The 27,502-nt window shown below is 40.9% G+C and overlaps 1 protein-coding gene across 5 annotated transcripts in view; it reads left to right on the top strand.

Moving 5' to 3' along the window:
- The window catches only part of RERE (arginine-glutamic acid dipeptide repeats), a 413,923-nt gene that overhangs the window by 86,432 nt on the left and 299,989 nt on the right, over nt 1-27,502 (top strand). The window contains exon 1 of one of the 5 annotated variants that reach the window (XM_053575352.1): nt 17,022-17,417. The exons of the other annotated variants lie outside the window; for them this stretch is intronic. The gene's annotated coding sequence lies outside the window, so the exon portion shown is untranslated. Of the gene's footprint in view, nt 1-17,021; nt 17,418-27,502 lie in introns of those variants that run through there. 5 annotated transcript variants of the gene reach the window in all.

Here is a 27,502-nt window from a genome sequence, read left to right as displayed (position 1 = left end):
CTTCTGGTGTGTTCACATTGATTTATAGATACCAACCAAAGTAGGATTTGTCTTCTTTTTGTTTTGCCTAATTACTTAAGAGAGTTTCTCTGTCCTCTTACTGCTTTCTATCTCTAGTCGGATAAAGTGGTTCTTTTGACCAGGTGGCAGGTATTTCTTCTTTGGAAAGAAATGAGTAGTTTTTACAGAATGATAATAACATGGTGGCTTACACCTGTAATCCCAGCACTTTGGGAGGTTGAGGGATGGCTTGAGGTCAGGAGTTCAAGGCTGCATAGGGTTGTAGCATTACACTCCAGTCGGGGTGACAGAGCAAGACTCTGTCTCTAAAAAAAAAAAGCCATGAAAAGACAGAAGAACCCAGCTCCTCCCCATGTACACAAAAACAAAAAACTGATGTGCACTTGGGAAACAGGAATGAGAATAGGACACTAGCGTTGATTATTGGTATTGGGGGTCAGCTTTGGCTTTGCCATGATCTTTGTGCATATCTTTTATTTCATCCTAATCACAGAGAATAATTGTCATGTGTATGACATACACAACACACAGGAGAACTTTTACCTGAGATTGTTTTAAAAATTTATACAGAGTTGGTATGATAAACTCAAGGATTTTTTTTACAGTTTTTGGCTGAGTCTGAGTCTGAACCTGCCACCTCTGACATATGGGGCCAGCACCCTACTCCTTTGAGCCACGGGAGCTGCCCAACTCAAGGATTTTTTAATCTCTTTCTTTCTTCCTTTCCTTTCCTTTTTTTTTTAACCCCCTCCCTTCCCTTCCCCTCTCCTTATCTTTCTTTTTTTTGGAGAGAGAGTCTCACTCTTGTTGCTCTGGGCTAGAGTGTAGTGGGAGGTCAGCGTAGCTCACTGCAACTTCAAACTGTTGCCTCAGTCTCCGAAGTTGTTGGGCCTGTAGGCACTTACCACCTAGCCCAGCTTTTTTTTTCTATTTTTAGTAGAGACTGAGTCTTGTTAGGTTGGCCTCTTAACTCCTGAGCTCAAGCATTTCTCCCACTTAAGCTTCCCAGAGTGCTAGGATTACAGGAGTGCCAAGGATTTATTTTTTTTTTAAGAAAACAATAGAAAATTACTCAGAGTGTTTTTGGGGAAGAAGATTATTTGTTTATGCAGTACCTAGACATAGAAGGCAAAAATTAAGTAGCTATAATGTATAGAGAAAGCAACCAAATCCCTAATTTTACAGAAGTTTTGGGATATCTCCTTCATTCTCATGTTACTGGATGAAGAGGGTCTGGCTGCCTGTCCTGTTAGCTGATACTCAGAGATGGGGGTAAGTCCACCAAATTTTGTCTGAAGGTCAGGGATTCTGGAAAACAGTGAGAGTAGCCTCTCCATGACTGTTCTGTTCTTCAATTTCCATAATCACAGTTTTATACATAAAAGTTAGAAGCAAGAACTGTACTTAAACAGCAGTAATCACTATAACCCATGACCCATAATAAACAATAATTGACATAACTTATGAGCCAAAACAATATTTCCAGTTCAAAAGTGAATCTCCTAAATCATTTGCCCGAAACTACTCAAGATATACACTTTTAGGTTAAAGCTGAGTTTATGAAACAAGAATAGGAGACATGAGGTAAAGGTCACATAGGAAACTAAACTGATGAGACCAGCTCTTCTACTCACTCCATCTTATTCTTACTACATGTACTCTCACTACTGAATTTCTTTCTTTCCTTCTTTTTTAAATACAAACATCATTTTTTCCTTCCTCCCTCCCTCCCTTCCTTCCCTCCCTCCCTCCTTCCCTCCCTCATAACTCATAGCAACCTCAAAAATCTTGGGCTCAAGCAATCCTCTTACCTCAACCTTCCAAGTACCCGGGACTACAGGTGCCTGCCACAGTGCCCAGCTGTTTTTAGAGACAAGTTCTTGCTCTTGCTTAGTCTGGTCTGGAACTCCTGAGCTCAAGCAATCCATACACCTCTGCCTCCCAGAGTGCTAGGATTACAGGCATGAACCACATTCAATTTATTTTGCATACTTTGGGAAACAGGCCTCTCTCCAAAGTGTGAGAGTACCCCATCTTAGTCTCTCAGAGCAAATTTTAGTTACTATTCCCCCCCCACTTTATCCCAATTTACCCAAACTCCATTGGTTTGGTTTCCGCAACTTACCCATTTTTCAAGTTTGCCTGTTTGAGTCTCCATTCTGATGATTTTGTTTTTGTTCTTCTCTTCGGTGGCAGCTATTCCTTTTAGTTTAGAGAAAATTTTTTCTCAAGTTTTGATTATCAAATATCTTCAATTGTCGGACTAAATGTTTTGTTTTATATGGATACTTGTCTTTGGGTATCACTTAAGAGGATCATGTATTATCATCCAGTGGCAATTTTAGATTTGGGATATTCATGCACAAGAGATGCTGATCAATGCTGATCTGATCAGCGCTACCAGGAGTTTACTTTCCAACTCTAGATTCGCCTATGAGAAGACATTTCCTTTTCAGTAATTACACTTCTTCTGGTCAAATTGCTGTTTGTGGTTCCTTAGTGACATCTAAGGACAATAGCTAGAGTAGAACGGGCTGTCTTTTTCTGAAAAGGGCCAGATAGTAAATATTTTGGCCTTTGCGGTCCATGCAGTTATTCAGCCTTGCCTTTGTAGTACTAAAGCAACCACAGATGATAACATGGATGAGCAGGTGTGACTGTTCCCAGTAAAACTTTGTTTCTGGACAACACAATTTGAATTTCATGTTGTCGTGAAATATTTTTTCTTATTTTCACCCCTGGTCCCTGCTCTTCAACCGTCTATAAGTTTGGAAACCATTCTTTGCTTGTCGATTCTCCAAAAGCAGGCAGGGGGCTAGGTTTAACCCATGAGCTATGTTTGCCAGTCCCTGAGCTAGAAAAACCCAAAGAAAGGCTTAGGTAAAACCCAAAGAAAGACGTGGTTTCTTGTTAATATTAACTTATGCAAAGATCTAGGGGTTTTGTTACTATTAAAAATAAAATAAATGTATTCTTAATATGATAAATCATATAAATGATGTCATTTTTAATGGTAACTTTAGTGTCTAGGGATAGAATACCTTTGTGTAGTAAAAGATTAAAGCTGGTTTTCTTCATCAGGCTTCAAATGTAGAAAATTGCCAAGGGCTATGTACCAAACTGATTTATGAGTTGACTTGTAAGGCTAGAATACACGGAAACTGTATAGATTTGTTTGATATAAGGGCTTCATTTAAGGAGAGATTTGCCTTCAAGGTTATTTCAGCTTGTGATTTCTGTTTTGGCATATTCACTTGATGATTTGTGCAATGTAATAGTGGTAATTCAGTGTTAGAAAGTAGGTTGTTTCTAATTTTGATTTTTTTTTTTTTAGCGTTATAGTTTATTTTTTAAATCTGAAATCACAATAGAGCCATAAATTATCTTCTATATGGGGAGGGGTTGCCTTCGTTCTGCTTAAACTTAAAACCGTAGCCTGCTAGCTTTTGCTGGTACTAAATAATGCTTGGATACTATGTATTTCACAGGCAGTCACATTTTTTTCTACTTAACATTAAGGAGTTGCTTAATTTGAAGAACTGTTATTTCTGTTTATCCTTGCTATGAAAAAATTCAAGGTACACAGCCCAGTCAGAATTAATAGGGTTCAAACTCATTAGGCTGTGAAAATGGTTTAATCAATGGCAAAGCCTTTAAATACTTTGTTAGGTAGCATTCTAAAACAGATTTAAGGTGAAAAAAAGATTAGTGTTTAAAATTTTTTTTTGTTTGTTTTTAAAAGCCCTCTTGAATGACTTTGCTTTTTCTTTTTGAGACAAAGTCTCACTCTGGCACCCTGAATAGAGTGTGACAGCATTATAGCTTATAGCAACCTCAAGTTCTTGGGCTCAAGTGATTCTCTTGCCTCAGTTTTTCTATTTTTAGTAGAGGTGGGGTCTCAATATTGCTCAGGCTGGTCTCGAACTCCTGAGCTCAAGCAATCCACCTGCCTTGGCCTACTAGAGTGCTAGGATTACAGGCAGAGCCACTGCACCCAGCCCTCTTGAATAACTTCTGAAGTCGCTCCCATATTCTGTTTAGAGGGCAAAAAAATCATATTTGTATACTTTATATTGAACCACAGCCATTCTGTCTAATTACTAATCTCTTCTTGGTAAAAGTACTTTCAGACACCGAGTTGTTTGTTCATTATTTCTAACCTGAGGGCATGTTGTAACTGAGGTGTTAGATTTTCTTCTTTGTCATTCTGTAGTTTTATATCACCCCATTTTGGTAATGGTTGGCCGGGTGGATGTTTGCGAGACACTGGGGATTTAATAGCTGTGTAAGAGTGGATTGGCATTCCTTTCTGTGTCCTCTCTTTTCTCTAATGAAAGTTCAAATTGGTTTGTGCTCTGAGTAGTTCGTGATAGATAAGTAAAGGGGCAAAAGGGGAAACCTATATTGACTGACTAAATGAATTTCCATGTCAAATAGCCTTTTTTTTAGACAGAGTCTCACTTTGTCACCCTCAGTAGATTGCTGTGGCGTCACAGCTCACAGCAACCTCAAACTCTTGGACTCAAGCAATTTTCTTGCCTTAGCCTCCCAAGTAGCTGGGACTACAGGTGCCTGCCATAGCACAGGGCTATTTTTAGAGACAAGGGCCTCACTCTTGCTCAGGCTGGTCTCGAACCTGTGAGCTCAGACAACCCATCCGCCTCAGCCTCCCAGAGTGCTAGGATTACAGGTGTGAGCCATCGCGCCTGGCTTAAATAGCTTTTTATTTGGGGGCACAGACCTTGATTTTAAAACCAGGCTCTGAAACTAATTTTATAGTTATATCTTGGGTATTCATGGGAGATTGGTTTGAGGACCACACTCCAAGGATACCAAAATTTCAGGATGGTCAAGTACCTTATGTAACAGGGTATATTGTGTGTCTTATAATGTAAACATATCTGCTTATGTATTTTAAGCCACATGTATATTACGTATAAAACTTAATACAATGCAAATGCTACATAAATAGTCATTATACTTTGTTATTTAGGGAATCATGAGAAGAAAGAAATATTTATGCATTTCGGTACAGAGGTGACTAATATTTGGAAACTGCAGATGCAGATCCTGGGGCTGTGGCAGAGGGCTGACTCTGGCTTTACTGAACAGATACTATTCAACACCTTTGTCCTTCAGTTTTCTTATAATAAAATGGAAGAAATATGAGGACCTATCCTATAGGAAAATTTTCATATGTTGAAAATATTTAGAGAAGTATTTGGCGCATAGTTAGCTTTCAGTAAATATTTGTATCATCATTATCCTCATTTACAGTTGAGATGACAAGAACCAATGTGGGTTTTAAGTAGGAAAGGGCTGTCATCAGAATTGAGTTTTGGAAATATTGGTTTGAAAGCCAAGAGAAAGGAGTGTGGGGGGCTGGGGAGGAGAAGAGGCAGAAAGAATGGTGTTACAGGTGAGTTGTATCCTTTGTCAAAAGTCAAAATAACAATTCTGCTTCAAAGACTTTATTCTATAAAATAGAGTAAGTGTTCATAAAATAGAACAAGTTTTCCAATGAGTCTATCAGAGGAGGTGGTGGGCGGGAGGATCACTTAGACTCAGGAGTTTGAGGTTGCCATGAGCTAGGCTGACACCTTTGCCCAGGCTTTACAAACAGAAAAAGGGCTGAAGGAAGCAAAAACAAAGGAAAAAAACCACCAACTTATTATAGGGTTGCCACATACTTCCAATCAGGTAGAATAACAGCAAGAACAAAACAGAAATTAAAATACCCACAATATCTGTGAAGTGCAGGCAAGTAAAACACAGAAAAGCAAGGTGTGCCTGTAGCTCCATGTTACTGCTATCAAGACAGAGATGAGGGTTTATAGTATTAGGATGGTTTAGTTTTGAGTTACGATATTAACTAGCATTGAGTGACCCATCTCACATGTTTAGGCAGTTAGAAAAGACAACATGTTTGCTGGATTATAGTTAAATTCTCTGTTAGAGGTCAGCAGCCCTTCCACCAGAGAGACCATGTTATCAAATCCCACTAGTCCTAGTCAGATGCTTTTCTCCCACTTAGAAGAAAAAGACTCCTCCAGCTCAATTCTTCCACATCCTGGGATCTTGTAGGGAAGATCTCAGGCATGTTGAAGGGCTTAGGGAAGCAGATCTCTGCCTTGCTCCTAGTGGTCTGAGTGTGAACTATCCAAGCTGTTGTCTGCTGAGTGCAGTGTCTTCAAAGTGGGGTCCTAGGTCTCCAAGGACAAGATGTGCAAAGACCTGTCAGAGTACAGGTCTTTGGGGTTTTTAATTTTAGTAGGGCCTGGATGTTTTGGAATGTGCGCTTCTTGCCCACTTTTGGGATTATACAATTATAAGACTATCCCAAGCCGGGCGTTGTGGCGGGCGCCTGTAGTCCCAGCTGCTCGGGAGGCTGAGGCAGGAGAATCGCTGAAGCCCAAGAGCTAGAGGTTGCTTTGAGTCCTGTGACATCATGGCACTCTACTGAAGGCGGTAAAGTGAGACTCTGTCTCTACAAAAAGAAAAGAAAAAAAAAAAAGAATATCCCCACGATAGCCTATGACGATGACTTCAACCAATGACTTGTCTGTTGCTGGCACTCCTTCTTCCCCCATTATGGTCTAGTCTCTCTGGCCTTTATTCTGTTTGTTTCTTTTCTTTCTTTCGTTGACAGTCTCACTAAGTTGTCCAGTCTAGAGTTCTGTGGTGACAGCCTGGCTCACGGCAACTTCAAACTCTGAGTCTAAGTGATCCTCCTGCCTCAGACTTCCCCGTATGAGGGACTACAGGCACCTGCTGTGTCATCTAGCTAGTTTGTCCATTTTTAGTAGAGACACGGTCTCCCTCTTGCTCAGGCTGGTCGTGAACTCCAGAGCTCAATCAGTCCTTGGTCCTTGGCCTCCCCAAATGCTAGAATTATAGGTGTGAGCCACCGTGCCTGGCCTTACCATTCGTTTTAATACTGCTGCTGGTACCCTGCACCCTCTTTATCCTCATCTTTTTTTTTTTTTTATTTGTTTGTTTTTTGAGATAGATTCTCACTTTGTCACCTTTGGCAAAGTGCCATGGCATCACAGCACACAGCAAACTCAAACTCTTGGGCTTAAGTGATTCTCTTGCCTCAGCCTCCTGAGTATCTGGGACTACCGGCGCCCGCCACAACGCCTGGCTATTTTTAGAGGTGGGGGTCTCGCTCTTGCTCTGGCTGGTCTCGAATCTGTGAGCTCAAGCAGCTCACCCACCTTGGCCTCTCAGAGTGCTGGGATTACAGGCGTGAGCCACCGCGCCTGGCCCTTCTCCCCCTTATCTTGTTCTGCTTTTTCCTGAACACTTACTACCCTGCTTCCCGAAAATAAGACATCCTCCGAAAATAAGACCTACTTACAGGACCGATAAGACGTCCCCTGAAAATAAGACCTAGCGCATCTTTGGGAGCACACCTTAAAATAAGACATTGTCTTATTTTCGGGGAAACAGGGTACCATGGTGGTACTGTATAATGTGTTTCTTGAACCAGTTGGTTATTGTTCTTCCTGCAGAACGTAAGTTCCATGAGGTCAGGGCTCTCTGCTTTGTTCACAGGTGTACTCCAAGTGCTTAGAGCAGTGCCTGTTCCATACATTTTTGTTGAATGAATAAAACATCTGGCACACAGTAGGCCTAGTCAGTTTCTTTAATTAATGAATATATTATTTAGGAATATTTGCGAATATGAAAATGAGTAAAATATGCTCCAAGCCTTGAAGTGGCTTCATATAGCAGTGAAAACCAATTTGTAGAAAATAATTTTAAATCTGTGAGAAATATAGCAGTGGAATTATGTTGAGGGTACAGAGGTGGCATAAAGAAGGGAGTGGTTGATTCTGTGGGGGTGGTAGTGGACATATAAGCATTTAAATAATTTATGTGTTTTGAAAATAGTGACAGTTTTTAATCCATTAACTGTTTGGTAGGCCTATTTTTACTAGTCTAAGGAAAATGGAAATGAGGAAAATTATTTGGATACAGTGTCTATGATTCTGTAGAAACCCTTTCTTTCTTTTCTTTCTTTCTTTCTTTTTTTTTTGCAGTTTTTTTGGCCAGGGCTGAGTTTGAACCCATCACCTCCGGCATATGGGGCTGATGCCCTACCCCTTTGAGCCACAGGTGCCGCCCGAAACCCTTTCTTTAATAGACATTTGTTTTTAGTCTAAACTGAGTTAAGCAGATGGCAAATCTCAATCATTTGTTCCTCGATGTTTATGTTCTGCAAGTTGGCGTTAATTCATTTGTTTTATTAGTCCTGCTTTAGTAAATATATAGTAGGGTGCCTTTAGGAAATGTATCCTCTGCCACTTCTGATGTATCTCGGGCCCCTTGGAGTATTAAATATTAATACCTTAGGGACATAAATTTGGAGCAGAATTATTTAGTGGTAGATTACTTTGTTTCCTCAAAATTGTACTTTTGACAGTATTTTGACATTACTGGCTGCTGTGTGGCCCTCCTGCACTCATGTGGTAGTGAGTGGTGAAGGGGAGGCAGGAGGCAGGGAAAGGTTTACTGCTGAGACAGGCCCTGCCTTTGTGGTAGGTGCTCTGCTTGCAGGGCCCAGGTGAGCATCTGTCGGACACATTCCTTCCCCACCTGTTATACATGATGCCGTGGTGGTGGTAACAAGGATAAAAACCAAAATACTGATCGTGCTTCTCTCCCTACTCCCCCCTCTAATTCCACAGAGTGATGTGCTTTGCGCACAACCTCACTGATGGGGTGATTTAGGTCCTGGCTGATCATTTTAATCAGGTTCTTAAAGTACACAATAGAGTCCAGGATCACCATGCTAATAGTAACAAACATTCATTGAGTATTTCCTGTAGACTAGGCACTCTGATAAAGGCTTTACTTGGATTATTTCACTTCATCATGATAATCTTGTATGGTAAGTACTGTTATTAGTCACATTGTATAGGTGAGTATATGGAGAGTTAGAGATGGGCATACAGAGGCCTGCCTGTGGTTACCAGTTACCCGGTTAGTAAACTGTAAAGCCAAAAGAACTACAGCCATCTGAGTGCAGAGCTGGAGCCCTTCGCCATGGGTAGATGTGTGAAAGGCTGGGCAGCTCAGGCGGAACTAGGGAGCAACCTGCTCTTAGAGCACCAGGTGAGGAAGCATCCCTCACCACTTAAAATCATACAGCAGAACACACAGGGCTTAACTTCATTGGTGCAATTAACAGCAGTTCTGCCTGCAGAACTAAAAACAATTTCAACTGTCTAGCACCTTACTTAAGATCGCACCATATCTTTTGTCTCATGAAATATGAGGCACTTCTGCCTTTGCCTGTGTCACTTGCTGGGTTTATTCAGTTCCACTCTTCAGTATAGAAACAGGAACACCACCTCAGTTAGTGGGGACTGAAAAAATAGGAGGAGGAGAGGTTAGATTCTCTGTTTTTAAATAAAATCTGCAAAGATCTACAAACAGCTCTAGAGTTTATAATTTGAGGGGTTTATGTGAAATGCCCAGTATCCCAAGGCAAACGGGCTTCTCTTTGTACCTTGTACTTGCTGTTGTTCTTACTCTCAGCCTTTCTCTGAGCAAAGGAGTGGAGACCATAGCGAGGGTACTATTGGTAAAACAGATGTTGCTTCCTTGAAATTGCATGCACTTATGGTCTTGTGTGTTAACCACTCTTAACAACTGTGTTTACTATTGAAACTGGAAATACAGACTTTGATTATAGTTTAGCCAGCTTGTCTTGTACTGTTCTCCTGTAAATGGATTATTTTTACTTTAAATTTTTGCTGCAAACCCTTTACCACTACTTAATTGACTCTTCAATCACGACTTGCAGCGAATATGTCAGCATTCCCATGGACGCTAAACACACACTGTATAGTCAGCACAATGGCAGTTTCTGTGTGGGTTACTCGTCTCTTGATTGCTTTTAATGCTGAGAATATGATCCATTCTGGTTACCTTCCACTCCTTCTAATGAAATCTAGGGAGTATGTATCTGTCTCCTTTTAGATTTATCCTAATGGCTCTTGGTAATCATTGTAAAATTACCCATCTGAAACTTAACAGATTGCAAATGAAATAGGTATTCCTCTATTTGTTTTGCTGCTGCCTAATGAAACCTCTGTTTGAGTCATTGAACACTTTAAAAGCCTAACTTTTAAAGTGTTTCCACATCTTAACGTGCCACTTGGCATATTTAGTTCTAACAAACCAGAACTAAAGCAAATTCTGTTTCATGAGAAACTGCTTGCCAAGCTTTAATTTGGGTCATTTTAGAGGATTATTATTATTATTTTTTTTTTGTAGAGACAGAGTCTCACTTTATGGCCCTCGGTAGAGTGCCGTGGCCTCACACAGCTCACAGCAACCTCTAACTCCTGGGCTTAAGCGATTCTCTTGCCTCAGCCTCCCGAGTAGCTGGGACTACAGGCGCCCGCCACAACGCCCGGCTATTTTTTGGTTGCAGTTTGGCTGGGGCCGGGTTTGAACCCGCCACCCTCGGTATATGGGGCTGGCGCCTTACCGACTGAGCCACAGGCGCCATTTTAGAGGATTATTAATGAACTTGTGAAGTGTATGTAAGCACTTATTATTGACAAAATAATGGCATTAACATTCAGTAGAATTCTCAATCAGTGACAAGGCATTTCTTTGGCAAGATACTGAAAAGTGCCACTATTGACCTAATAATTTTCAAGGATCTTACTAGTTATTATTACTAGAGGAATGTTACTGTTTAAATTTTCATGTAAAAATGCAACAGGCCCACCCCCATCTTGGGGAGTGGTCCAAAGCTATCATATTTAGACTATATGTCCAGAATTCTTACTTGCAGTGACAGAAACAGAATGCTGGAGAGAGTAAATGCAGGGTAGTTGTTGTAGGTTAAGGTGTGGAGTAGCCTGAACCCTATTTAGCTAGTGCTAAGGTTATGATTCACATTTCCCATGTGTCTTTCCTGGTCGTAGCATTAATGTTGGTTTAACTAGACTTTCGATTTAATTATAACTGTTAGTATAAAGTCAGATGTCAGTTCACTTGGTTGCATGCTGAGGCCTGTAGAATATGGAGTGCTTTGCTTCCAGCCACATCTGTTGTCTCCTCTCATTATCTGTTAATGGTACTCAACTTGACAGGGTTGTTTTGATAAATGAAGGGTGTTATGAAACCAGGAGCTGGAATTTGAGTGGAATGGAGCTTAGGACAAAAGAAAGCAATGATATAGACAAGGCCAGAGAGATATACCTTGTGAGAACTAAGCAGTACCATGTGATAATGAGTGTTAATTTTTTTTGGGGGGGGGGTAAGAGTATTTCTAATGTTTTTCATTCATCTCACATAATTATTCTTTCTTTTTTTATGTATATGTGCAAAACACTTGAAAAATTGTAGTTCTTGTTATAATAAGTTAGATTTCTCCTCTGCAGATCCTTAATTTACAAAATCACACCAATGAAGTTTGATACAAATCTTTCACTTTGAGGAGTTGGGGTTTGGAATGGTATGTTGTCGCTGACTGGGAGTCTGCAGATCAGCAGAACTCCTGTGCAGGCTTCCATGTCAGAGAAATAGGCCTTTTATTTAAAAAAGAAAAAAAAACTGGAAATAAGTTCAGTGTAAAAGAGATGTGAGGATTAACTTCCTGATAAAACAAAGTTTGGGATTCTGAGAAGCTTTGAAGACAAACTAGCATGTAAGATACTTTCAAAATTGTATATTCTTTTTTTTTTTTTTTCTAAGAGATAGAGTCTCACTTTGTTGCTGTCAGTAGAGTGCCATGGCCTTATAGCTCAAAGCATCCTCCAACTCTTGGGCTTAAGTGATTCTCTTGTCTCAGCCTCCCAAGTAGCTGGGACTACAGGTGCCCGCCACAATGCCTGGCTATTTTTTTGTTGCAGTTTTGCCAGGGCCCGGTTTGAACCTGCCACCCTCTGTACATGGGACCAGTGCTCTACTCACTGAGCCACAGGTGCCACCCCAGAATTGCATATTCTATTTATATCGCTCTCTGTGTGTACAAAATTTATTGTTACTATCTATACAGTTTATCTGCTGTTTTTATGTTGCTTAAATGCCAGGTAGGTAGGAAGAACTTTGAATAAACTAATGGTGGCCTCTATCCCTTAACTCTTTTTTGTATGTGTTTTGAAGACAGTCTCACTCTGCTGCCCTGGGTAGAGTGCCACTGTGGTGTCATCACAGCTCACAGCAACCTCAAATTGTTTCAAACTCTTGGGTTCAAGTGATCCTTTTGCCTCAGCCTTCTGGGTAAATGGGCTGTAGGCTCCTCCCACAATGTCCAGTTTGTTTTTCTATTTTTAGTAGAGACAGGGTCTTTCTCTTCTCAGGCTGGTTTTGAACTCCTGAGCTTAAGCAATTCTCTTGCCTCAATCTCCTGAGTAACTGGGGCTACAGGTTCCTGCCATGACACCTGGCTAGTTTTTCTATTTTCATTAGAGAGGAAATCTCGCCCTTGCTCAAGCTAGTCTCAAAATTCTGAGCTCATGGAGATCCACCAGCCAGCCTCAGCCTCCCAGAGTGCTAGATTACAGGTGTGAGCCACCGTCTGGCCTCTGTTTCTTTCTTTCTTTCTTTTTTTCCCTAAAGTATAGCTTGGAAATAAGACCCTGGTTAGGGTCTCAGTGTTTTTATGAGGGACCGCAGGCACAATTATTCAAATCTTTGAAAAGTGGAGATAAAAATTTCCCTTTTTAGTAGACTTTTTTTAAAATTTATTTTTTATTGTTTTGAAGACTCAGTCTCACTGTGTTGCCCAGGCTGGACTCTTGAACTGGGCTCAGGGGATCTTCACACCAGGCATCCAACACCTCTCCTGGTTTACTAGAGTTTTAAAGGTTAATAGAGGTTTGGCACCCGTAGCACAGTGGATATGGCACTCACCACATACACTGAGAGTGGCAGGTTCGAATGCAGCTCAGGACAGCTAAACAACAGTGATAGCTGCAACCAAAAATAGCTGGGTGTTTTGGTGGGTGCCTGTAGTCCCAGCTACTTGGGAGGCTGAGGCAAGAGAATTGCTGAAGCCCAGCACTTTGAGGTTGCTGTGAGGTGTGACGCCACAGCACTGTACAAAGGGTGACAGAGTGAGACTGTCTCAAAATTAAAAAAAAAAAAAATAATAAAGGTTAATAGAAAGTATGACAATTGTTTGCATAGATACTACTTATTTGAGATAGGCCTCTTTGTGCCAAGAAATGTGTAGAGAATATATGAAATGAGCAAAGTAGGGTCATTGGCCTCAATTAACTTATTTATTCCACAGATTTGACACTGGGTATTTGATGATGAATAAATATACAGGACCTTCTCTAATGGAACTCACCATTTAGAAAAGACTATGGACATTGATCAAGAAATCACACCAGTGAATTACAAACTGAGATAATACCACCAGAAAAAGATGTGAAAACTTAAAGCAACTTGACCTAGAATGGGGCCTCAGGGAAAGGAAAGCTTTGCTGAAAAAGTGGTATTAGACCTGAGATCTGACGGAGGAGCAGGATTTAAACTGTATGTATGAGCATGGTAGGTGGTGGCAGGGAGATTATTCTTGTTCTTGTGAGGAGCAGTGCAGACCTGCACTAGAAATCTTGCTATCTGGGGAAAGCAGGAAGACGAATTGTAACCAGAATGTGCGGGCCGGGTGCAGGACAAGCACGTAGCATGTAAGTGTCATAAAATGCTCTCAGAGCATTTGGAGTCCTTCAGCAAGGAGGCACAGTATGGATCCAGAATAGAGCAGTTTGATGGTTCTCACCAGCCTTTTTCAACTCAGTGTAAACCATCACTTTTCAGATGGTTCGCAGGGGAAAAAACCAACCCTCTTCAGGCTGTGCCATGTGTCTGGATCTAACTGTAGAAGATTCAAATGTGTCCAGGTGCAGAAGCAGTTTCTGGAGCTTGGCTTCATGATCGATTTCATTTCTGACACACACAGACTAATCTCAGTGCCACTTGGTTATGAAGCAGATTTTCAAGTTGCACATCCCCTCAGGATGGTTTCATTGAGGAATGGTGTTCAGTGGAGCTTATAGAAGTGGAGATTTACACTACAGACCACCTCTGATTTGTATCGATCACAGCTTCCTTTCAATGTGGAAAAGACACTATGCTTCATCTGCTCTTGCTCTCAGTAATGTGCTGTGTTAGGAGTTTTAGACAGATATTTCAATCTCTTGTAGAACAACTAGATTTTTCTTTAAAAGAGATCATCAGCAGAAGGATCTTTAAATAGCAAACATGCATGTCAGTTTGGCTGTCTGTGGCAGTGAGGCAAGACCTCTAGGTTCTACTTAGTCCCTCTCTACCGTCACCCCACCTTGTTGAGACACTTGGGCAAAGCACTTTAGTCTGTCTACATTTCTCTGTCTATGCCATAAAAAAAGATTGAGGCTTTACATCTTTTGTATTAACCTAGATAGAGTTGGAGGATACTTCTGCTTAGTAAAGTATCACAAGAATGGAAAAACCAGTATCCAGTGACTAGCATGAAGTCAGTAGATGAATATCAATGGAAAAGAAGTCATACTCTAAAATAATTTAAAGAGGTTTATTCTGAGCCAAATTTGAGGACCATGATCTGGAGCCACACCCAAGAAGCCTTGAGCATGCCTGTAATCTCAGCACTCTGGGAGGCTGAGGCGGGTGGATCCCCTGAGCTCATGGGTTTGAGACCAGCCTGAGCCAGAGCGAGACCTAGTCTCTAAAAAGAACCAGGCATTGTGGCAGGTTCCTGTAGTCCCAAGCTACTCAGGAGGCTGAGGCAACAGAATTGCTTGAGCCCAAGAGTTTGAGGTTGTTGTGAGCTATGATGCCATGACACTAGTGCTACTGAGGCTGACAAAGTGAGACTCTGTCTACAAAAAAGAAGAAAGAAAGAAAAAGAAAAGCCTTGAGCAAGTGGACTCGACATAGTGGGGTTACAGTTTGGTTTTACATATTTTAGGGAGGCAGGAATTACAAGTGAGATCATAAATCAATACATGGAAAACATGTATTGGTTTGGCCCAAGAAAGAGGGACATTTGGAGATGGGAGCTTACAGGTTTTTGGTAGGTTTAAAGATTCTTTAGCTGACAATTGGCTGAAAGAGTTAGGCTCTGTCTAAAAAGACCAGGAGTCAGTGAAAAGGAATGCTTAAGATAAAGGGTCTGTTAATTAGAGTATCTGATGAACTCCAGTGGTTTGTTGTGTGTATTTAGAACCTGCAGGTAGGTCTTGCGTAGCCTTAGGCCTGTTACTGAGTCATAGAGGACATATCTAAGAGGGGGAGAGGGGGCATGATGAAGCTCGTCTAGTCTCCTTTCTCTTGGCTGGCAGCTTAGTTTTAGTGATCCTCTTGGTCAAAGAGGATGCAATCAGTCCATTGCTCACTGGGGAGCCTTAAGATTTTATTTCAGTTCACACAAACAGATACATGCCCCCCAAGAGAAAAACTCAGTTAAATCCGAACTGGGGGCAGGGAGAGAGGGAGGGGAATTGGACTGCCCTCACCTAAGAGGCACAATGTAAGATTACGTGGCACACCTTCTGGTGAGGGACATGACTCCAATAGGGACTTTAGCTAACAAACGCAAACATTGTAACCTCAGCTTTTGTACTGTCATTGGTGATGGCCGTGGCTCAGTGAGCAGGGCGCCGGCCCCATATACCGAGGGTGGCGGGTTCAAACCCAGCCCTGGCCAAACTGCAACCAAAAAATAGCCAGGCGTTGTGGTGGGCGCCTGTAGTCCCAGCTGCTCGGGAGGCTGAGGCAGGAGAATCGTGGAAGCCCAAGAGCTAGAGGTTGCCCTGAGTCCTGTGACATCATGGCAGTCTACCGAAGGCGGTAAAGTGAGACTCTGTCTCTACACACACACACAAAAAAGAATAATAAACTTTCTTTGCCTTATTATCGGGTAAGAGGGTACCCGATAATTCAGCAGCTTTATGGGACCTTGGAAGGTCTAATGAACATTTATAAAGCTGTTTAATAGTCCCTTGAACCTTGCCTGGAAGGTGAAAGGTGTAATAGTGAAGATGCCAAAAGTGATGGTTTAAATTTTCAGCTTGTAACTTTCGAATGTGGGCTGACACTGAGTAAGTTTAATTCTTTGAATTCATATTCTATAGGAATACATTTTCAAAAAAAATCCTGTAGAGTGTCTTATTTAAAGAGGGCAAATTGAGCTTGACTATTAGCACTAAGGAATATGCAGTGTACATGTAGTTTAATTTTAATAAAATTTAGTAAGTTGATAATGTTTTCACCAGACTTCGTTGGGGGTGGGGAAGAAACTAATTTGAAATTAACAGTTGGTAATTGTTAAGATGCACATAAAAATCGAATTAATGAGAGAGTCTGGAGTCTGGTAGCCGGTGGCTTATATGTTTATTTAAAGCCACTTGGTAAGGAATGTGCATTTATTTTGCTTCCTTATTAGATGAAATATAATTTAAGCTATGTCTTGTCTAACAGATGGGTCTTTATTTTCTTGTGGAAAAGGGATTGGAGAGATTTTTAAGCAAATGACTTATAGAGAACTCTTCAACTGTGAGGAGAACGGGGTCAGAAATGTTGTTTGTCACCAGACTGCGCTGCTTTCTTCTCCTGTGCCTCTTTGAGACAAATGTCTGGCTTGTCTGTTCCATCTGCATTTGTCAGACGTCAGGGGTGGTTGGCATTAATATTCCTGGCAGAAGCTGAGGCAGCTCTAGAACGTGTGAAATGCTGATCACTCACGGAGATGCGCTGCCTCTTTAATAGCTTGCTTGCAGATGCATTTTCTAGCTGACCACGCTATTAAGAGCTGCCATCAATCACGCAGACTCCGGTTCCGGCTGTCTGGCGAGGCGGGGCCGGGGGAGCGGGGGCTGGCCCGGCGGCCGGCATTGTGTGCGCGCGCAGAGCCGGCCCGGCTCCAGCCCGGGTTTTCCCGGCCGCCGCCGCCGCCGCCGCCGCCGCCGCTGGGAGGCTGCTCTTTCTCTCCCGGCGTCTGGGTCACAGGCATGTGGCAGTGTTAGCCCGGCCGCCCAGGCAGAAGGAGCGCGAGCTGAGTGCAGCGGCCGCGGGCAGCAGGCGTGGGCCGGAGTGGCCAGTTTCCCAGCTGCGGGCGGGGCCCCGGCGGCCACCGCTGTCCGCAGCCTGCCAGCCTCGGGGACCTGCGCCCGAGCTGCGCTGCCCCGTGGCCGCCAGGCCTCCTTTTGTTGAGCAAGTGCATTTCACTCCCGACCCCCAGCCCGCGCCGCCCCGCCCCGCCCCTGCCCACGGGCCGGGAGTTTGGGGGGCTCTGCCGGAGGAGGACCAGGCCCGCGGGCTCAGCTCCTGCCGCCGCGGCCCGGCGACCTCGTGCTGCCGGGGGGACTTCAGTCTTGGGCCAGGAAGTTGGGCAAGTGTGGGCGCAGGGGCTCTCGGAGGTGGGTGTACAGGAGTGTCCAGCTGACCCTAGAAAGGGGACGATGGCTTTCCAGGAATAGGAAATCAGGATTTGCTGTGTCCCGTTGCTTTTGGGTTTACTAGTTTTTAATTTGCCCCAAACTCTGAAAAAATCTCTGTTAAATAAATCTAGATACAAAACTAGAAAACATCTCTGGGGCAGAGATTTTTAAATATATTTGTGCATATTTTTTTCTTCTGAAAAGAAAGCGTTTGTTGAAGATGAGCAATGTATAATGCGAAAGTCAATCTTAGATCAGAAACTTCATTGTTTACTGTAGAGTAGATATACATTTAAAAATGAATTTGATAATCTTGATTATAAAGTAATTTTGGGTTGCTTAAGTGATACATAAAATTTTCATCTTTGACCGGAAGGCTGTTAATTTGCCAGAGTAGGTAAAAGGCAGGGTTAGTCTTGAGAAGGACTGCTTTATGTTAAAATATTTTGTTGGAAGGTGGTGGTTTTCCTGCCTTTCTCCCCTTGTTTACCCAAATCTTGTTCTGTGAAGCTATGGGGAGACCTGCTTGACTACTTTCAGTTTGCTGGGGGAAAAACTCATTTAATAGGTTACTTTGTTTTACTCTCGGCCTTTAAGCTTCCCTGGTGCACATGTGCCTGTGCCACCACGCTGCCTCTGTGGGGCATTGTTTGGCTGGAGGTCTCTCAGCCATATGGAAAATCTAAAAAATGGTATATGAATGAACACGGGGTGAACAGAAAGATTACATTTTCCCTTTGAAATAGTGTACCCTTGGGCTTTAACAGTGCGGCACTGAGTAAAAGTTGAGAACAGAGTTGACAAAGTCCTAAAAATTCTGTGCCAAAATTACTGTATTGAGTTCTGGCTTTTTTTCTTTCTTTCTTTCTGGGAACTCCAAATTTAAAGTAGACATGATTTGAAACCTTACAGATGGGAACAATACCCCATGTAAGCCTGTCTATCTGTGGACAATTATTTCCAAAAGCACAACCAACTCTGCGTTTCTGTATGTTAGATTTGTGCTCTAGAGGCAATTGCTTTTCTGAATATTTACATTGCCTTGTAAAATAACATAAGGCAGATTTTTAGATGCTTAACAGCAACCTCACAATAGCGTGGGGCAGTCATTAGAAGCTCCTATTTGCTTTTTTCCTACTCTGTAATTTAGAAGTGTTTAGACTATTTTATAAAGATCTCTGGGACCAGTGAAAGGTGGTTTTCAGCCCAAAGCACTTGAGCGCTCATTGTACTCTGGCAGGCACTGGCGCTTGGCAGGCTGCACTTGAAGTGTTATTTGATCTGCTTGCATGATAGAATTGACTAAGATTACACTTCTTCCTTCCCCGTGGCTGTTGAAAGTGATGCATCCACAAGAACTGTTCTTCAATAACATATTTAAAGACTTAACCCACATTCATTCATTCTCTCTGAGGTTTCCAGGAAAAGGCCATTTAGATTTTTGTCTTGTTTTGTGGTTTTGCATTTGTGAATTGAGGCGAGAGCTGACGTAATGTAGCTGTACCACTTCCTTTGTGTGTGTATGTGTTTTTATAGCCTATAAGGTATGTTCCAGTCTGCATGGTTGTGAATATTGCTCACATGCCTGAATGTGTGTGTGTGTATTTTCACATCCCGGTATCTTCCACTATATGCCAATTTATTTTTCACATTGTAGGCTAGAGAAGAATGTGATGGTGTGCCCATCAACTCGTCAGTAAGGTTCAGTGAGTTGCCTGCGTATTATGCAGACTAGTTTTTCATTGTAATCAGTGCAGCTGTGCACAGCTGTTAGGTCAGAATGCATTGGCTGCTCCTGCAGGGTAGCTTGATCTTACACTGGAGGTTTCATAGACTTGGCTAGCTGGTTTCTTAATCCTTCCCCATTGCCATTGTGCTTGCTTTTAAGAAAGTGATAAAACATGACAAGCTTTTATTTACTCATGTAATAGTTTATTTGTGAAAGATTTATTTTTTGTTTGGAGGAAACCAGTAAACCATGTAACTTATTAGAAGGCAATACATTTACCTTGCTTTTCAAATTTGCTTCGTTTTGTATATAGTCTGAGAGGCCAGTGGAACCATCCATTTTATAATGACATAGAAAGGGAATATTTGTTTTTTAAAAGAAAACCTAGGGAAAATGGACTCTTAGTGTAGGATTAATTTGTAAGAGCTCAAGCAGCAATGAATGTTAGTGTGGGTGGAGATAAGTAGCATGTCTAGAATGTTATCTCTGCCTCTTACCTCTTGTTACACTGTACCAAAGGGACTGAGAGAACCATGGATTAACAGCAGTTGGGCCAGATGCTGGATGATTAATAGAAACGTTTAGATGAGGGGCATATGTGGTCAACTTCAAATTTTAAAATATTGTTGGTTTCAGATTACTAGAAAGTATTTACTTTAAGAATGAGTAGATCTGAATCTTTGAAAAATAAGCTTTTAAGAAAGGCTTTTCAGGATGCAGAATAAATTGTGGCTTGAATGACATGGTTTCTCCATGGTCTGGTCTCCTTTTCTGTTGAGGAGATACTACTATCCAGAGCTGTGTCTACCACCACAGGGTTCTAGATTTTCCACTGAGTTTTTAAAAAGGAGCAAAAGTCATAGAAGCAAACTTGATTGAAATCTGTTTATAAATGAAGCTTAATGTGGCACCTTTTTAAGAGGCCCAGTTTATTGCTAGAAGATGGGAAGTTGGAAGCTGTCTTCATGGGGTGGCAGAAAAGGAGCTTGGCTCAGGCTGTGATTTTTTTTTTTTTTTTTTTTAATAATCTCATTGAATAAATAGATCCTTCATAAAACCACCTGTAATGAGGAAATAGAGTGTAACACTTTCTAAAAAAATGTGATAATTTCAGTGTAACTTACCTGGAAAATGTTTTCTCTATTTAAAAGAAATGGAAACATTTAGACTTAAGACATTGTAGATCCATTCCAAACAGGTTACTATTAAAGGTTCATTTGTAAAACCTTTTTTTTTTCAGATGATGTTTTCTAGTTCCAAGTATTAATGGTGATTGGGCTTTTAGACTTGCCCTCCAAAATCTAACTAATCCATGATATAGTTGACATATTTATATATTTGTAATGAAAAACTGTTAAGAAAACTCTGTTGACATTTAATTAGCATAACCTTACTCAATTTTTTATGGTATCACGTGGAAGTTTGCTGGTGTAATTAGTTAATTTATTCAGTATAGCAGGTTCTGTTCCTGGTACTACCATTTACTTGTTGTGAGACCCAGGATAAATTACACAGCCTCTGTGACTGGTTTGTTTTATGGGAAACTGATGGATTTACCTAGAGGATGTGCAAAGTGCTTAGGACCATGCCTGCCGTGCAACAACTGTGGAACTTAATATGGTGAGCCTTGATCATGGGATAGGTATTATTTAATATTTTAGCTGCTAAAGATAGAACAAAGATGAAGTTGCTGCTATCCTCCTGTCATTTACTTTCCAGTGATGGAGGCGGACAAAACAAGTAAAAGTGAACGTGAGCATTCATTAAACTCCCAAAGGCAACTCTGGGTATGTCAGTGATTTTTTTTTTTTTAGAAGCTTAAATCAATCTTTATTACTTTTTGCGATAAAACTGCATTTCTCATACTAGTAAGATTTATTAGCTGTTTTAAAGTAATTTTTGTATAGGTGGAATAGAGAAGGGACTTTTCCCGGGAAAGAAGGGAAAAAAAAAAGAACAGAAGAAATTAAAGATAGAGATTTGTCTGTTTAAGCAGCTAATAATAGAAAGAGAATGTTTGAATCCTGGTCCATTGGTACAAGGAAGTATGTGGCCATTATTAATCATCATGATATAAAACTATGATGTAAACCTAGTCACAAAAAACTGTAGATACCATACTGTTTATGATTCCAATTATGTGTATATCCACTTTACTCCCAGAGGCTGAGGAAAGAGAGCAGAAGGAAATATACCTGAGATTAATAGTGCTAATCTCTGGGAGGCGAGATTATGGATAATTTCATTTTCTTAATATTCTGCCTTTGTAAGAATTACCTAATTCTAGGTTTAAATCCCTCTGGGATACAAACGAGGGAACTAAGGCTTAGAGAGATTGGTTGCACAGCTAGTGAGTGGTGAGGCCAGGACTGCAAGCCAAATCCTGATCCCTTGTTCTTTTTTTTTTTTTTCGTTTTCCTTTTTTTGAGACAGAGTCTCAAGCTGTGGCCCTGGGTAGAGTGCCATGGCGTTACAGCTCACAGCAACCTCAAACTCTTGGGCTTAAGCGATTCTCTTGCCTCAACCTCCCAAGTAGCTAGGACTATAGGTACCCACCACAATGCCCGCTGGTTTTTCTGTTGCAGTTGTCATTGTTGCTTTAGCTGGTCCAGGCCAGATTTGAACCTGCCTGCCTCCGTGTATGTGGCTGGTGCTCTACTCACTGAGCAACGGGCACTGCCCTGATCCCTTGTTCTTAACTCACACTTGACCATCCCTTATTCTACAAAAGGGTAACCATGGGGAGAAGGCTTCCTTTCCTCTGCTGGCAGCTCAGCGGCCCACACAACTTTGCTAATGCTAACCTGGAGATGCTCACTGAATCCCAGGTGGAAGAAGTCAGTGCTGAGATAATGCTTGTAAATGTTGGTGCTGGAAAAGATCCTCATGCAAAAACTCCCTGGAACCCAAAAGTCATGGGTTTGCTTAGTGATCTTAAGGTCCTTTAGGGATGAGTTTAGAGCTATTAAAAAAAAAAAAAAGTCTTTATTTTTTAAATTCCTCTGGAACACTTAGTTATTTCAAGTGTGAAATGCAGGACTCTAGCCTGTTTTTCCCCAGTAGAACAATTGATTTTATGACAAAATATCTTACTGGAATAATTTTTTGTTAGGAAATTAAAACATTTCAAACAGGCATATAATAAAATAGCTCCACCTTGTTCCCACATATACCCACAGATGTTTACATTACAAATGCTATATGTAGTATTCTGCTTCTGGCATTTTTTCATTCTCCATATTTGTGCTTATGAGTCTAGGAAGAATGCATGTCTTAGCTATTTCTGTAGTCCTCTGTTGATGGGCATTTTGACTGTGGGGAATTTGTTGTTATCTATAAGTGGTACTGCAGAGAGCATCTATATAGTTCGTAACCTTTGCTTCTCTTTTCATAAAATTATCTGTGACATAAATTCCTAGATGTAGAATTGCTGGGCCTTGTGATATTTTCTTGAAAATTCTGTTGATAAGGTAATAATATATGTAAATCAGGTTCCCTTTGAAGATATGTGAAGTTTTAGAAAAAACATATTTTTCTTAAAAAATTTAAAACATGCCCTTAAATAAAATGAAGATGGACAATTCTTTAGACATTCTCATTCTATTTGAGGATAAGTAAATCCTCACTTATCCTCAACAGTGAGCAGGATGGATTTATTAAGACTAAATCATGCCAAAGTTGACAACTTTTTTGGTGGAATTGGAAGGAAAAGGAGATGTTGGCTGAAAGGCATAGATATTGAATTTGTTCTTTTTGAGAACATCATCTGGTACAGTACTTTCCAGAAATGTAATGCAAGTGTGGGTGCGTCTGTGTGTGTCTGTGTGTGCCTATGTGTGTGTGTGTGCATGTCTGTGTGTGCCTGTGTGTGTGCATGTCTGTGTATGTCTATGTGTGTGTGCATGTCTGTGTGTGCCTGTGTGTGTGCATGTCTGTGTGTGTCTGTGTGTGTGTGCATGTCTGTGTGTGCCTGTGTGTGTGCATGTCTGTGTGTGTCTGTGTGTGTGCATGTCTGTGTGAGTCTGTGTGTGCGTGCATGTGTGTGTGCGCATGTCTGTGGGTGTGTGGGTGTGTGCATGTCTGAGTCTGTGTGTGTCTGTGCCTCTGTGTGCGTGCCTGTGTGTGTGCGTGTCTATGTGTGCCTGTGTGTGTGTGCATGTCTGTGTGTATGTGTGTGTGTGCGCGCGCTTCTGTGTGTGGAATCAGGAGTAGGGAATGGAAGATGGTTTGAGAGGAGGAGGTCTGAAAGGTAAACTTAACACACTGGGGCAAAGGGGGGAGAGCGCTTCAAAGTGGAGGTTGACAGTTGTCACATGCTTTAGATTCTGGACTAGAGAATGGGTACTGAGGTGATGCTATTGAATAGATACCATTTATTTATTTGAAATCAGTGACCCTCTGAGAATTTGGGATAATAAGCAGACGAGCTTAGGAGGTAGAGGATGTGTCAAAGATAGTTTGCAGATGGTAAGAAAATGTTGAGAAGTTGGGAATCTCAGCATGTTACCTAGAAGAGGCTTAATGGTATTAACTGGTTCATGTATGCAGAGGTTAACACTGATGACATTCCGTGGGAGGCCATTGTGCCGATTAATATGACAGGTATACTCAGGTTTAGGGGATAAAATGAGGTAGTGGATATAAGTCACTTTAGAACAGGGGTGTCCAACGCACGACCTGTGGGCTGTATACTGAATTTCAAGGCTGTTTTGCATGTCTGTGGTGTTGGATATTACTTAAACTATACACAGACACTTTGGCGCAGAGAAGAAAAAAGGTTCGACTGCTTAAGGAACGTAGAAAACATTTTCATTTTACAGTATTAATCAAATTACTTTTGAAGATTTTAAGAACATGGTAGAGTAAGTATGGGAGATCTTTATAAAATTATTCATGGCATTAATGACTTGGAATAAAGCTGAGCAATTAGATGTTTCTCATGGCTTATTTCCACAAAGCAAATGAGCTTTTTGTAGATGTGGTTTAAAAAAATTGTCCGTTTATGTATGACTTTTGCGCTTCAGAGGAACAAAATAGAGCGAGTGAATATACCGTGCACTTGAAAAAGTCCCCAGATGGTGTGTGCTGCTGTGTTCACGGCCGTATTTACCACTAGATCAACCAGATTAACTACAAATAATTTAAGAATAGATGACTAGAAACAGGGGTATATATTCAGGTCTTGGCTGGTGTTGAACCTTAGCAGCAATAGTGACTCAACCTGTGTGCCTGTTAGTTTTCTTTTTTTTTTTTTTTTTGTGGTTTTTGGCCGGGGCTGGGTTTGAACCCGCCACCTCCGGCATATGGGACCGGTGCCCTACTCCTTGAGCCACAGGCACTGCCCGTGTGTGCCTGTTAGTAAAATGGCAGCTGAAATTATTTCCTTTTGGATGAGGGGCTCGTCTACAAATGGCATTTTACCCTGAAAGAACGATGTAACTAACTTAAAAATTGTACCCTCATATTAATTTGAAAAAATAAAAAAAACCTCAAAAAAATTACTTCCTTTTGCATGATTTCTTCATTGGGTCAAATCTTTGTTTTACACTGAGAGCTGAGTGCTTACATACAGGACCATATAGCCAAGATCCTTTTACTGTATCGCTTTATTATTCAATAGAATGTTTTCGTTGTTTTATTCACAGTTTACCATTTTTAAACATTTAAAAAATGTTAAGTATATTCAGTTGACATCTTTAAGGTATGTAATATATGGTGAGCCGTCTGTAACTGTATTTTTTAGTGTTACCAATAAAACAAAAACAGATAAAACCCTTCAATACTCAAGTCTATACATTAGTGTGAATGCTTTTTCTATTACAGAGATTTAATGAAAACACTCAAACTTAAATCTTAACTGTTTTTGGCCTGTTTATTAGCTTAATAAAATGAATATTTTCTTAAATGACATGTAAACTTAGGAAAATATTTTGAAACATTGTCCAGGAATTTTAAAATTGTGGGGGTGGGATGGGAGACAGACAGATACGCATTTATTTGTTGACTAAAATAATACAGAAAAACATATCTAGATTGGACCTTTTGAACAGCATGTTTTTTGTTTTTGCTATTTAGTTTTTACTGGTGTCTTTTTGGGGGAGGGCAGGGTAGGAAAATTAGCAGGAAAGTTTTAAACCTTACATGCGTGTTTTTTGATCACTTCCTTAGGCAGTGTCTTTAGGAGCCTGTGCTCTTTCCACAGGGCATAATTCTGATACTGAATAGGTAAGAGGAAGGGTTCAGTAATAGAATATTCACCATTCTCATTATGTGAGGTGTTCATGGAAGGGATTCTAGCAATTGATATTCACTCTTACATGTGTGGGGGCAAGAGCAGTTTGAGTTTTGATCTTTGAATGGAAAAGAAGAATAAAAAGTCCTGGAAAATGTAAAGATTAAGGTAATCTTGCTTTTTCTGGGGGGCAAGAAACCTGGTCAATTTTGTCAATAGGTTGAAGTTGGTTACACAAACATTTATTATTGAATAAGTAAATTTTATTGTATATGGCACTTAAAAACATTAAAAAATTCAACAAGTATTAAATCAGTAGAATTAATTAAATTAATTATTAAAATTAACAATTTTAAAGAATGTTTTGGGAGGCTAAATGCAGTAGCTCGTGCCTGTAATCCTAGCACTCTGGGAGGATGAGCTGGGAGGATCCCTTGAGCTCAGACCAACCTGAACAAGAGGGAGACCCAATCTATACTAAAAAATAAAAATAAATCAGTTGAGCGTTATGGTGGGCACCTGTAGTCCCAGCTCCTTGGGAGGCTGAGGCAGGAGGATCACTTAAACCCAGGAATTTGAGGTTGCTGCGAGCTAAAATGATGCCACATCCCTCTAGCCTGGGCAGCAGTGAGATTCTGACTTGAAAGAAAAAAAGAGAGGGAGGGGGCAGGAAAAGAAAGAAAGAAAGAAAAAGAATGGTTTTGGGCTTAGAGAAAAATTGAGCAGCAAGTGCAGAGTTTTCCTGTGCCCCCCAGCTGAGTTTCCTCTGTTAACATCTTGGCATTTGCACGGTACATTGTTACAGTTGATGAGCCAGTACTGATAGATTCCTTGTAACTAAAGCCTAGAGTTGTATTAAGTTTCTCTCTTGGTGTTGTACGTTGTGTGGGTTTTGATAGGTTTGATGACACGCATTCACCATTGTAACATTCTGTAGAAGAGCTTTACTGCAGTCCACTTACCGGAGGTTGTACATACTCATCCTTCTCTCCCTGCTTTCACCCAAATTCCTGGCAAGCACTGAGCTTTCCTGGTGTCTCCATAGGTTTGCTTTTCCAGATGTCATGTAGTTGGACTCAAAAAGCATATAGCCTTTTCAGATCGGCTTAACTTAGCACTGTTTTTAAGGTCTCTCTGTGTGTCTCTGTGGCACGATAGCTCACCCTTGTCACTGCTGATGCTCCATGGTGAGATGTGCTAGTTTATTTACCCACTCGCTTGGGTTGCTTCCAGGTTAAGGCAGTTATGAATCAAACTGCTGTAAGCTGCATGTGTCTAGGTTTTTGTGGTAAGATTAAGTTTTCTCCTCCTCTTGGTAACTACTGAGGAGCGTGATTGCTGTGTTGCATGTGAAGAATGTGTTTGGTTTTGTAAGAAACTGGTGTACTTTCCTCCAAAGTGTCTGTACCTGCTGCATTCCTACTAGCAATGAGAGAATTTGTGTTGCCCCACGTGGTCTTGATAGCATTTGGTGTTGTCAGTGTTGTAGAGGTTAACCTTTTTTGGTTATTAAAGAATTTCTTTTTTTATATAACAATACATTCTGATGTCGGCCACATTACAATTCTGTCTTTCTCTACTATTTGCCACTATAGTGGGAGGAATGAGGGCCACGAATTTCATGTATTACATGTGTTTCATTTTCTTTCTTGTACGGGGAGAGCATAAAGGTGAAATTTAAAAGTAATGTAGTCTGATTAGATTTTTAATGAGCATAATTCTAATAGAATGATGTTAGGTTATGGTTCATGTATATGTGGTACAGTTGGTCTTCTGAATCCTCATGGTCTGTATCCAGGAATTCAAACAACTATGGGTCAAAAATATTTGTAAAAAAGTAACAACAATGAAAATCATACAAATAAATACAGTATAACAACTATTTACATAGCATTTACTATTATAAGCAATCTAGAGATGATTTAAAGTATACAGGAGGATGTGATTAGGTTATATGAAAATGCCACAGCATTTATAAGGGACCTGAGCATTTGTGGATTTCAGCATCTGCCTGGGTTTGGGGATCAGTCTCCCTCATATGCCAATAGGTAACTGTAGTATTAATTTATTAGTGGTTTTGTGTGTTATTTCTCCTCAGTTTTC

This window comes from Nycticebus coucang, chromosome 22, assembly GCF_027406575.1.
Source record: "Nycticebus coucang isolate mNycCou1 chromosome 22, mNycCou1.pri, whole genome shotgun sequence".
In the NCBI taxonomy this organism is placed as follows: Eukaryota; Metazoa; Chordata; class Mammalia; order Primates; family Lorisidae; genus Nycticebus; species Nycticebus coucang.
The sequence above is the reverse complement of the archived record's forward strand: the minus strand, read 5'-3'. Positions and strand labels throughout refer to the sequence as shown.